Raw genomic sequence first — 12,681 nt, 5'->3', positions numbered from 1 at the left:
ATAGGTGGCTATTAGCTGTGTTCAGTAATGAGGAACTGTTGTGATACGCTCTTTTCAGGCACGCTTTGGCGCTTCTATCATCACACCAGATGATCGCCTGTAGCCGTATGTCTGTGCAGCCCCAGTTTGGCTCATTGCCTCCCCAGCCTGAAGAAGCCTCAGCTTCTGCTTTTTGCTATTTATAAGGAGCACTCTGTTTTCAAAGGTGCTCAGCTCTATGAAATGTCAGACTGATTTCACAGCCTGGTCCAGCTAGCCAGACCCATGCAATCCTTTTCTTACAACATCAAATCTTGAAGGCAATGGCAAAATGGTCTCCACTGCGGCCAGAAGAACCCATGTGTGTAGTGCGCTGAGGTCTGCAGAGGTCATTCAGGATCAGGTCTCTATATAGAGATGACAGAGCTTTTTATAAACTTCAAAAGAAAGAATGAAGGTTTCCACAAAAGCCCAGAAGCCACTTTCACTGGGAACTAACAAAAGGTATATTATATAGCTGTCATCTTAATGGGTTTACTATTTTGGACACGAGGATGAAAATTATGCAGTTCTTCCATTTTCCCTTTTTCTAGACTTGCATTGGTTACAATGTGGTAACTGGTAGACCAGAGCCTTTTCTGTGTAAAGTGGTGAACATTCAAAGACCTACCACATGAAGTCCCAGTCCTGCAATCAGACACAGAGAGAGCTTCCCATGCATCCAGAGGCCTACTACCAGCCAACAGAAACAGCAAAGATCACTTTTGAAGGTGTAAGCTCAGAAACTGAGACAGATTTACTTTGATGTTTTCCTGCCACTGAAATGCAGATATATTTTATATTTCTTTTTTTATTAATTTAATTGTTCATATTTTTAGTTATCAAAATGTGCAAAAGCTCCTGAAGGGTAACATAAGAGAAGTGATATGAAAATACATTTTAATTCCTAATATAGAGAATTATAATTATGTGATTCAATGATATTTTTTTTCCTTCCCTGATGTTTTCCAGAATGTGCTATAAAAATAAAAACTTACCACTGTCTCCTGGCATGTGGTAACATGGTACTGGCTTTCTTTATTTTTCTTTTCCGGCCAATTCAAAGTCACTATTTTGAAAAAGTCTTTTTATTTATCTTCCTCTGGATCACTTTATCCAGAGTAAGTGTCCAATATCAACAAAGAAGAAACATAGTAACTTAGCATGTCCCTTTGTTCCCTCTGTGAAAAACGGCAGTGCTATACATCTTTGCTCCCACTGGCTGAATGGCTGTCAGACATCAGCATTTTGGGAGTAACTTTCTCAAACACAGTTTGTATTTATACAGACTAATTTATGTAACCTAGGATTCTTCTGGTAAAGCAAGTAGAGCTCCTGAGGAAACCAGCATATCCTCTTTCCTACAGAAAGCTGGAAACAGAAAGCCAGTGGAGACCTTTTTTGTAAGTGTTAGCTTAGAGAAAACAACATAAAACTAAATCTAACTGCTTGCTGTTATTGATATCTTCCTGCTGGCAAGGTGTGGAAAATCCTGTCATTTCAGACCTAGGTCATTTCAGACAGTTAGAAAATATTCATATATTATGATAAGTAACTTCAAAAAAGAAGTTATGCAATGACAAATGAAGATAAGATGATGTGGTATAAGTGTAATATCTTGCCATATACATTACAGAAAGATGTTACACACTGTGTGACCCCGTATAAGATGAGACATTTTTTCTTCATCTCAAGTGCCTGAGAAGTCTAATCCTGGTCCTGATGGCTGTTCACATTACTAAGATACCCTCAGACCAGAGTTTTGGGGGGCTAGTGTGATGTGGTACACATGCCCTTTCTTAGATATAGGGGCTTGCCCCAAGGAACTTCCAGTTTCAAAAGGTCTTAATTTGCTGTCACAGAGAGGGCTTGAAATTCAAACACTTGATTAAGTCATTAGCAATTATACAGTAAGAGGTTTAGTAGTAATCGTAACATACAAATAAGCCTTTAGGCCTTAAGTATATGTTGTTTTTATTATACTGTAACTAGTTTACCATTATGTTTCCTTATGACAGATTGTTTTCTTCCCTGTGGAACACAGCCATTGCTAATATTTCCATTATGCTAATATTGTAAGGGCCAATTATTGATATTGACATCACAACCTTTTCAAAAAAAAGTACCATTCATGTGTCCATGCCATTCATTTTCCTAGAATGAGTTAATTTTTTTTACCATTAGCATGTCAATTACTTGAGTCTCCATAGATTACGCAGTTCCTGTGGATACTGCTGTCTGTCATTGCTGCTGAACACTGATTGCTATTCAAGAGCCTGTCATACCAGAGAATATTTTTGTAAAACCAAACTGGTTCGCTCCAGACACACAAGACCTAGGAATTCAGATGGCCAACCTCCGTCTCCAAGAACTAAATAAACCACACAGCTGAGCTCAGATATGGAAAACCCTGCAAACCAAACATCCAACTCAGTATACACAGCAAGCCAAAAATTCTCCCAGATACAGAGCCCAGACTGCCAGCTGAGAGTGGCTATTGCTAAACAGGAGAACATGCAGGCAGGAGTTGCTTAAGTGAGCAAAAATTAGGCAAGAATATTTAAGCTGAAGCAGGGCTTAGCACAGCAGTGACATCATCTGAATGACTGGCTCTGCAAAGGATTGCATATTGTCAAGACGATGGATCTTTTGCCCTCAGTGATCATGGAGCAAGTGTTCTGCAGAAGGTGTGCAAAGAAGTTGGGGTGAAGGTAGCAAGAAGTCTCAGGTGGGGACATCCCCAGGCATGTGGCAGCGTGCACATAAAGAGCTTCTCTTGGTTGCAGCACTAACAACTCACAGGGACAGTTAAGTTTACCAGTGTCCTCACCCGCCTGGCCTGAAGCTGAGCTCCAGGACCATCTCACAGTGTTTCCTGGTGTTGATGGTCACCTGGGGCTGGAAATCCTGGGGAGCAAATGAAGAATGAAATGTGTGAGTGGCTGCAGAGGAGGCTAAGGAAGGAGGGGAGAGAGCTGCTTTAACTGTTCCCTGTAACCTTGAAAAGCCTTTGATGGGAATGGTTGCAAGGATTAAAAGCTAATGTGATTATTTTAACAAATTACATTTTTGAAAAGAATAACAGGAGTAAGTTTCAAGCAGAAATATCTATGAGACTGTGAAACAATTTCCAAAGAAAAATGGTTCCCAAAACTTCCTTGTTAAGAGTTATTTTAAATTAAATTGGACAAGTAAACAGGGAGGAAATTATGCATAAAATAATGGAAGTAGTTTCTTACTTAGTAAAAAAACTACTAGAAAACAGAACAAACCCAAGTTTAAGTATGTAGGAGTGGAAAGAAATATTCCAGTTTTAAGAACTTGTTTGTCAGAGGTCAGTGTCTCTTTACATAAGGAGGATATGTACAACATATAGATTCCTATTTTTTCTGCAGATTCTGCAGACCAGCAATAAGACATTTTGCAAAATACAGTAATTTCTTAAAAACTATGGTATACATCATTCCTTGTGACCCGCACATAACTTTGCACAAATAACTGTCACATAGCACAAAAAATGCACTATCTTGTCAGATGTTGGAAGACTCTTGAGGAGCCTTTTTTTTTTGACATATAGAATGATTGCTCTACTTTTTTGACAAATATGTTTTAATAGCTTAAGAAAAAAGGCAACAATAATGTCCAAATTCCTTTAGAATTTCAGAGAAGGACCAGAATATTAAGGTATGTGTTTCCTGGCAATTTCAGCACTTCCCATTGTGTAATTTTAATTCCTAAAACATCCTGGGGCTGTTCTGCATTTAAAATTATTTCTAATGTAACATAAAATAGAATTCAACCAAAACTAATCTAGTATAGATTTCTGTTAGTGCCTAAGAGCTACATGTTTTTTAATTTGCTCACTTAGCATATCAGCTCAGTTAGCAGGGAACCACCTCTGAGCCCCTCTCACCAATGAAAACTGAGATCTGGGGATACCACAAGTAACATCGGCAAAATATGTAAGTCACATCTTCAAAAGCAGGTTATGCATCCAAAGAACAAACCTCACAACTGTATGAGCTGTCAGCTTCTACTAAAATAATCAGAAATTAGGCCTGGGAATATCTAAATATCATCGCCTTGTTAATTGAAAGTCACTGATATTGTCACTTACAAACCCAGAATGAGAAGGAAACAGGTATCCCGTTGCTGCAGTCAAAGCACGGGGCCTTTCATTAGCATTTATTTTCCATATACGTTGGTAAAGGACAGTTGTGTGCTTTGGGATGACTTCATGTGTTTTGCAGTACCTTGTGTCTCTAAAGCATTTTAACAAAAAATAAAAATTCAGGCCCATATGTTCCTTCAGTGCCTCTGAGGTTAAGCTGTAGTTGAGCAGGAGTTGGCAGAATTGCAGTCTTGGTCACAGGTACTTAAAACCTCCCTAAGTTCCATTTTAATCACATAAGCCCTTTTCTAGATCAAGACTTAATGTACAAATCCCTCTTAGAAATTTTATCCTAAGAGAATGTCCTGAGGTCATGTGGAAAGCCTATAAGAGAAGGAATTGAAATTAGGTGATATTCTCAGATATTACTCTCTGAATATCCTCCCAAAAAAATTGTTTTATGCAGTAATAAGCCAATGGTGATTTTTGCTGCTCTAAAATGTATCAGAAAATCATTAGGAAGCTACCTATTTTCAGAGCAAATGAAAGATGCCTTTCAAAAAGGGGTAGATATTTACATCCAAAGGCTTTTTTTTCCATAGGTGAGGCAGGAAAATGCATGATTCCCGATCATATAGGCTGCATTTGCTTTGCATGAAAACCATGGTTAGAAGGTCAGAGGGCATCAGGAGTGGAATTAGGATGCCTCAGCATGAGATACTCACAACTGTGGCAACTGCGAATGAAAGGAGAGGTGAGAGGACTATGTGGAGCTGACAGCAGTATTAAAAGGGGTGATGACTTCCATGGTGCACATAGCAAAGGGAGTATAGAGCAACATTGCTCCTGAGTAGGAGACATGGCTGAACACAGAGAATGAGCAAAGTCACTTGCCATAACTACAAAATGTATAAAATGGGGTTTATATCTCCTTTCAGCTAAACTAACGCAGCATTCTTAATGCTGTATGTTATTAAGTCATAGATTATGTAGTCCTTCCTTCGCTGCAGAGAGTACAGAGATGACACTTTATGATTTTGTGGGTAAGCAAGTTGACTGTGCTGTGACTCTGCTGATGTAAATTGTTCTTGCCTTAGACCAATGAAAGGTGACAATTACAATGCTTGAAGATTTCCCTTTTCTTTCTAAATAATCTGTGTTTATGAAAATAGCCACACCATCAGTATGGTTAGTCATCCCACTTAACACCAGAAAATTAGACTCAATTGATTGCAAGTTCTGTCTGCATAAATCTGGTTAGTCTTCTAGTTGAAATTGTTTCTAAAACTCATCATTTGATGCTGTATGTTCAGTTGATACAGAATGTGTTGTTACTGTATTTAGGGTTTGCGAAACCTTCATGAGGTTCAGATAAAAGCTGATACCACATAATAAAAATATCTAAGTGCAAAAATAGAAGGAATAAAAGGAGGTTGCAGTAGTTTGGTTTAAACAAGCAGGGGAAGTAATTTATTTTCACATACTCCATTAAATAAAGCTTCTCAAAGTCACTTTTAAATGTAGCCTGTGGATTTTATACCTTTAATCTTTGTTAGTCACATCCTTTTCTTTCCAGCCCTGCATATGAAGTCATAAGCACTCTTTTATTAGAGAGGGGGAAAAAGTAAAAAATTGTGCAGTTAAAGAGGTCTTTGCATGCTTGTTTACTCTCAGATCTCTGGAAAGCAGGTTTTAAAATAAAGCAGAAAAGATGGCTGTCTGACGTGAGGAAGATTTATCATTCTTCAAATACATTTTAATGAATGTGAAGGGTTTTAAACTCTCTCTGTCTCTGACTGTACAGCTTTCTATTCCCTTTGAAAGCAGTTTAATTTCTGTTAGCATGCAGACACTGCTGAGACTCTGAGACTGCTGAAACAAAAAAAGCCTAATTTTATAAGAAAATCTGTTCCAGTATCTTAATTTTGCTTTTATTAGTCGCTTATTGCTTGAGATCATGGGTCAATAGACTCAGGGAACAAAGCAAAGGCGCTTGGCTCCACGCTTCACCTGCTGTACTATTTGAAACTTCAGAAAGTTGCATGCTGAACACATCAAAGATTGGTTGGGGTTTTTAATACAGTAAAGGTATATAATAGAGCTTTTGTGCTTTCTCCCAAAAGTTAATAAGCGTCCTGAACTTTTAACGTAAAATCCTGACATTAATTCAGTTGGGCAAATTGAGTAAATCCCATGTTTTGACATGAAACAGTCTCTTGTTCTCATCGGATCGAAGTGAACATCCTGGTATTTTAGGTCTAGGAATCTGAAAATGTCAGAGCAGTTTATGCCTGTAAAAAGGTATCCAGTGGGGAAATATCATCAGTAAAGAATAACAGTGGATTAATTTTGTGATATACTTGGGTTTATCATTCCGCCTTGCTTCAGATGTCCAGTAGTTCATGCAATGTGCATCACAAACAGCCCACTTTTCTGCCTGCAACAGACAGAGCAGATAGGAATAACAGAGAGTATCCTGTTGCCCTGTTTCAGGTTTGATTGTGGCACTTTATTATCCAGCTGACATGACACATTGCCATGATACAGCCTGTACTTGGTGTCAGTGAGCGAATGTGAAGGGACTTTCCCGAGAGACTGAGGAAACGCCACAGCTCCGCATCTGCTGCTCCTCTGTTCCTCCTCTCGGTGACTGCAGGCGTGGGTAGGTGAAAGCTTGAACCATGGTGAAAGATGGGGTTCATGTGAACAGGTTGCAGTGGAAAGGAGACCGAGGAAATAATTAGAAGTAGCAATGTAAGAACTAGCAATGCAGCAGAGGTGCCTCTGCTTCAGCCTTTGCAAGCCTTTTAGTTTGAGGGGGAAAAGTTAACAAATGCTTCATGCCTAAGTTCACAGATACCGTGTGCCTGACCTTCCCATAATTCCTTGGCAGTGCTAGAGGGCAATGCTAGAGTTGCAAGAAACTCAGAATTGCTGACCCTTTATGTGCCATCTCATGAACCATCCTTAACAAGCAAAAATGAGAGGGAAACTACCTTAGGCACCAAATAAGCTCCTGTAAGAGCTTATTGCAAGGACCTGTGCATCTTCCTTTGAAGCAGCTGGTACTGGTCACTACTGCAGAGCAAACCAGCTGGTCCCATATGGCCATTCTGCGATTACCAGCTACTGTACATGTTGGGATTGCAAATGTTATACAATATGTGCCCACGTGCTAGAAATCTTCCAAGTGTACATTCCAATGTCCACATCTCCAGTACAGTCAATATTAAGTATGTCTAAAAGTGAACATCTAGGAGAAATTGAACTGCAGATTTGGCAAGAAAAGCAGCTGCCAAAAGTGAGGTTGTGTCCTTTTTCTCTCTGTAAACAGAAATGTGGTCCTCCACAAATGCCTTGTCAACTCTCACCTCCCAGTTACATCCCAAAAGCTCAGTTGTGCTTCTCGCCTTCATCAGTTTTGAGCTTTAGCAGATTTCTCTTGCAGCAGGTAGAAATGTATTTTTATGACCCCAAGAAGAACTCTGTGACACACACACGGATGTTCAGAGGGAATTTGATTGACATTGTTAGCAGATTTTACAGAAATTTGTGTTTCATGGTGCTGCTACCACAAATATTCACTGCTTCCTTGTGGCCTCCACATGTAGATTTTCCTCTGAATTGTTTCATTAAGATAATTCCCAACTATCAAAAGAGGGGGGGAAAGAAGCAAAACACGGGGGGAAAGAAGCAAAGGAAATAGAAAAGGTGTAGTGATAAAAGACAAATGATGCATGGGCTTGGGCAGTGAAACAGTTAATTAGGAAAAAGTTACAAAAAAAAGATCTCTGAAGTTATTGTGAGCTCAAGAATGGCTTCATTCTGAAGGATGAAATTACGTTGTGTTAGACCATCACTTTGATTTTACCAATTTAACTAAGGAAGATGTATTATTATTTTCATAGTAGGGGTTGACCTACTGAATTACACGTTGCTGATCTGTCACTCAAAATGACAACACAGACAAGGGATCTTCTTTGATCTCAAGACAGTTGAGGTTTCAGACAGGAGTCCACCAGGAAGATAAAGTTAATTTTTCAGACCTTGAACCTCAGAACATCCATGACTAAGGGAGGAAGATATTACAGAGTTTATTTTTAAGCCATCAGTGAAGGCCATTGATTTGCCTTCTAACAGCTATTACAGTGAGAATCTAGTAGATCTTAGAAGCCAATTGCCAACAGCATTATTACCATTACATCTCAATTTAACTTAATTGACCAAGAGTTTAAAAATAAAGCAGTTAATTCTTCACATAGGTTAGGCTGGCCAGATCTTCAGCTCATTTATACCAAGCTCTCTCCTTTAAGTTCACTGTAGTTATTCTGCTTTGCAACATTTGAGGACGCAGTCCTCTAACTATAGAACATTGCAAAAGATACTTGAAGATATAGGGACTTATTCAAAATTAGAAGTAAACCATTTTTCCACAAATATTTGGATGATAAAGAGTAAATGAGATCATCTGGATATGAGGCAGCAGATTTACCAAAGCAGGCTATATAAAACAGTTGACCAGTTTAGGCTTGGATCCTCATTCAAAGCATCAGGACTCACTGTGTAGTTTTCTGTTCTGGCGGCATTTGCAAGCAAATATTTATGTGAGAGCCTCTTGAAGGGTGAATGTACTACTGACAGCACATTAAGAAAAAAAAAAAACCAAACTACCTGAACTCTTGACAGTTGTGTTTCTTCAGCTAAGTTTGCAGAATATTTTTAACCTCTGGCATCTTAACTGTCAATTAGATTTTCATAATGTAAATAGCAAACAATGGAAGAAGGGTGCAGCCCCAGGTTTCCACACAGGATGTGTAAACCTGTTTGTTCCCTGACCACAGACATCTCTGTTTACCTACTAGGACAAATTAGTAATTGCAAGTGTGTACAGTCACTCACATTTTCATGTAAGCCTTTACAATTGCAATATGCAAACAGGTTTTCCTTAGCCCAGTACTTACTGATGGGGAGCTCCAGCCACAGTGTGACTCCCAAACATGAGCAGCTGGGGCTAAGTCAACAAAAAATCAGTGTTTCTATTCACCTCATGTAAATGATAGGACATCAGTGCTTGGAGAAAAGGGACAGCTCCAAAACTAAGAGGAGCATCTGTAGCTGGTGCAATGGAGGTGTGGAAGAGGAAAGGGCAGTGGAGGGGTGTGCACTCTGTGTGGGGCTGTCACACTAGCCGGCTCTTAGCAGCATCCCTGCACATTCCACCTTTTCTCTGAGATGGGCACTGATGCTTGCTGTGAAGCAAAGCAGATTCTACCTAAAGGCCGCTTTTCAGAAACAAGGAAGAGAGGAAATCTGTGCAGAAAATCCATGCAAGAAAAACTGAAAAATATTAAAATGAGATATAAAAGCAAAACAGTAGAATGATGATGCATATTTCTGTGTCCTTATTTTTTCCTCTCACTCTTCTACCCCAACAATAGAAGGACATAATATTTTGAATCAGAGTTACCAGCTTGTGTTTGAGCAAATTAACAAATATATTCTTTAAATTCCAACATACACATTACTAAGGCATTGCTGCTGAAATTCAGTGTGAGAAAGCAAAAGCTCTGCAGGAGCATGGAAGTAGCTTTTTCATGCCAACCATGCCTTGGCTATCCCAAACAGGGATCTTTCAAACAGACAAATGCTGAGTTCCTTGAGTTCCCACTCATTTTCTGTTATACTTTTACATTTTTTTTTAGTAACTCTTGCCTTGAAATAAGCATCAGGCTGAGCTCTGCACTTTGCAGTCCTGATCTCATGCCTGGTCTAGCTCAAACTTCTCCTGCCCAGCCCTCTCATCCCTCCATGGATATAATTCTCCTCTCTGTCTTCTCTGGTCTCTTGTGCTTTCAGCAGCTGAACCCAAATCCTTTGCCCAAATTCTCACTCATCCCGTTAAAAGTGATTTAAATATAGTGCAGATGCAGAAATTTCCATTCTTGGGGAGATTACCAAACATCACTCCTGCTGCTCTGAGCCAGCCAGGGGGTATGAGCCCACATCAGTAGGGCTATGGACCTTTTCCATTTCATATTTCTGCAAAATAAAGAGCCCTTCACACATATTGGAGAAAACTCTTAATAAATGGAGGCAAAACATGTTTTGTTTTTCTCTCAGAGGAGTTCAGTCTTGAATGTACTAAGACAACATTCCCATTTCTTCTGGGTTTTAAGAGGGATAAAAGGCAGTATTTACAGCTTTTGCCATGGGGCCAGTACAAGACATGAAATAAATAAACAGTTTTTGGTGGGTGATGATGCCTGGATAGATCCAGTCCATGGATGGGGTCAACCAGCCAAAGGGCTTCTTTACCACTGCCCTGTTTGCTGGAAGCCAAAAGCCACCATCCAGGTGGGAGGCCGTGTCCCAAGGTGAGCAAGGGCAGACAGGCAGAGTGTGAGGACGAGGTGTAGCATCCCTGGGAAGGTGTTCTGGCTGCACACCTCCAACAGCATCCCCTGCCAGCTCACTCACAGAGTGGCCTTGGCAGCAGACTCACAGGGGTTATTTAAGTGCATTTCTGTCTGGGGTAAAGATGTTACGGTGACAAAATAAACAAACTTTGTTTTGGTAATGATGTAAAGAGGAAATAGGAAAAAGCAGGACAAAATAGTAAATGTTGCTTTAGCAGAGGGATGAAATAGAGTGCAGAGTGCTCCACCTTGCATGGCAAACATCCTTTATCATCCCAAAAAGTAAATAATCTCCCCTTTTTCAGTTTCTTGTCCCACACTCTGAGCAAAAAAAGATATTTGGGCCTGTTACATTACACAATAGTGCACAACTCGCCAATAAAATTGAGTCTGATTGGAAAATGCTGTTGCTGGGATTTTCAAAACCACTCAGTTTTTGCCAATGGTGTTCCCTTTCAATGCCAATGTAATTTTACCCTTTCAATGTAATTTTAATGAGAAGGACTCCCCATTACTTCTTCAGAAGAACTGTTAAAACAGGAGTGAATACATAGGCAAATCCCGGCTGCTAATACTCCATCCCCAATAATTTTTTATTTAGCAGGGAAAACACATAAATCCCTCTGCTGAAACTGCTTAATCATTTTTCCCTGATCATTTAGCTGATTTCTTTTGGAAGACTACCCAGATTTATGTTGGTGGTTAAGGGAGACTTTTGTGTTCTTTTCGTTCAAGCAGAGGCAAGGCTTAGAGCCCATGAAGTTACTTCCATTACTACATTAATTAAGGAAAAACATTGCAATAAATGGGATGTGAAACTCTCTGCATCTTGATTCATCTACAGAATGAAGGATGATGTTTGACCTCTGTATTTACACCTGATGTCTTCAATAACAAACGCAGCTGTTTCCTATGTGCATAGTTGCTATATTCTGTTTTAACTCACTATGGCCAAGAAGAATTGATTGAGTTAAATCCTTAAACAACGAGATTTTTATTTTCTGTGCTATTTAGCATCATCTTTTAAAATTAATTTTGAAGAGCTATGTTATCATTTGATTTTTTAAAGTACTTAAAATCCGTGATAAAATTGTAAGAATTAGCAGCATTAGCCCTCTTTTAATGTGAAGACTTCTTTGCTAACGTATTGAAAATTTATTCCACTAGAAAGAAGGTAAGCTTTTAGTTCTCCCACTGTCCAATTTTGCATTTCTGAACACTTTAAAGTTTGATCTTAAATTTACTACTTTTTACAGTTCTTCTCCTAATAGATTACATGAAGCTTGAGTTAAATTACTTTTGGTCTTTATATACATTTTGGATATATGCTGGGATATATTGCTGGGATTTGAGAAAGGAAACGTAACAAATAGTGTGATGCAGCAGTCCCATCTTCTTGCTTTACCTGCCATGCCTTCTCAGGACTTGTAATGAAATCTGATGAGATGATTCCTTTGATTCAACCCAGCAGTGCAGTGGGGGTGATCTTCCTGAGTACTCTTTGTTGACTGTCCTACAATATGTCCTTTTTTGTAGGCACTGGTCCCAGTCCTGAGGTTCTCCTGTTGCTCTTGCATCTCCTCCTGAGTACTCCTGAACTTCAGAGCGTGTTACAAACACATGGCTTTTGTTCAACAGTTGAGTTTGTAGCTTGCTGATTAATAAAATTTTCTATCAGTTCTGGAGTGCAAAAAGGTCTCCTACAGTCAGAGAGACTAATTCCTCTTTTCTTCCTTTCACAACCTACAGGCAATCAATAGATAAGCTTGGACAGAGAGAAATCCTAATTTCAAGTGCAGGAAGGCTCAGCAGTATAAGCCTGCTACCACTGCAAAGGCCTGGTGACAAAACAAGAGACAGAACAATAATACTGCACAGGCAGGAGTGGTGAAGAGGCTGAGAAGAACAGATGAAAGAAAGAGAGCGGAAGAGGTTTTACATTGTGGTGGGCAACACAGTTCTCCAGCAAGGACCCTGCTCAGGGGCACAGGGAGCTGTGGTCGTCCTCCAGCAAGAAGCCTCTAACACTGGCAGGTTTCCTGAAGGGAAGAGGTGTGAGGACAGGGGCAGAGCTGAGTGACCTCCATCTGTGCCAGGTTACCATGGCTGGTTCAGGCAGGGAATTGGCAGAACAGG

The sequence above is a fragment of the Corvus hawaiiensis genome, chromosome 1, assembly GCF_020740725.1.
Source record: "Corvus hawaiiensis isolate bCorHaw1 chromosome 1, bCorHaw1.pri.cur, whole genome shotgun sequence".
Taxonomy (NCBI): Eukaryota; Metazoa; Chordata; class Aves; order Passeriformes; family Corvidae; genus Corvus; species Corvus hawaiiensis.
This window is presented reverse-complemented; position numbering follows the sequence as displayed.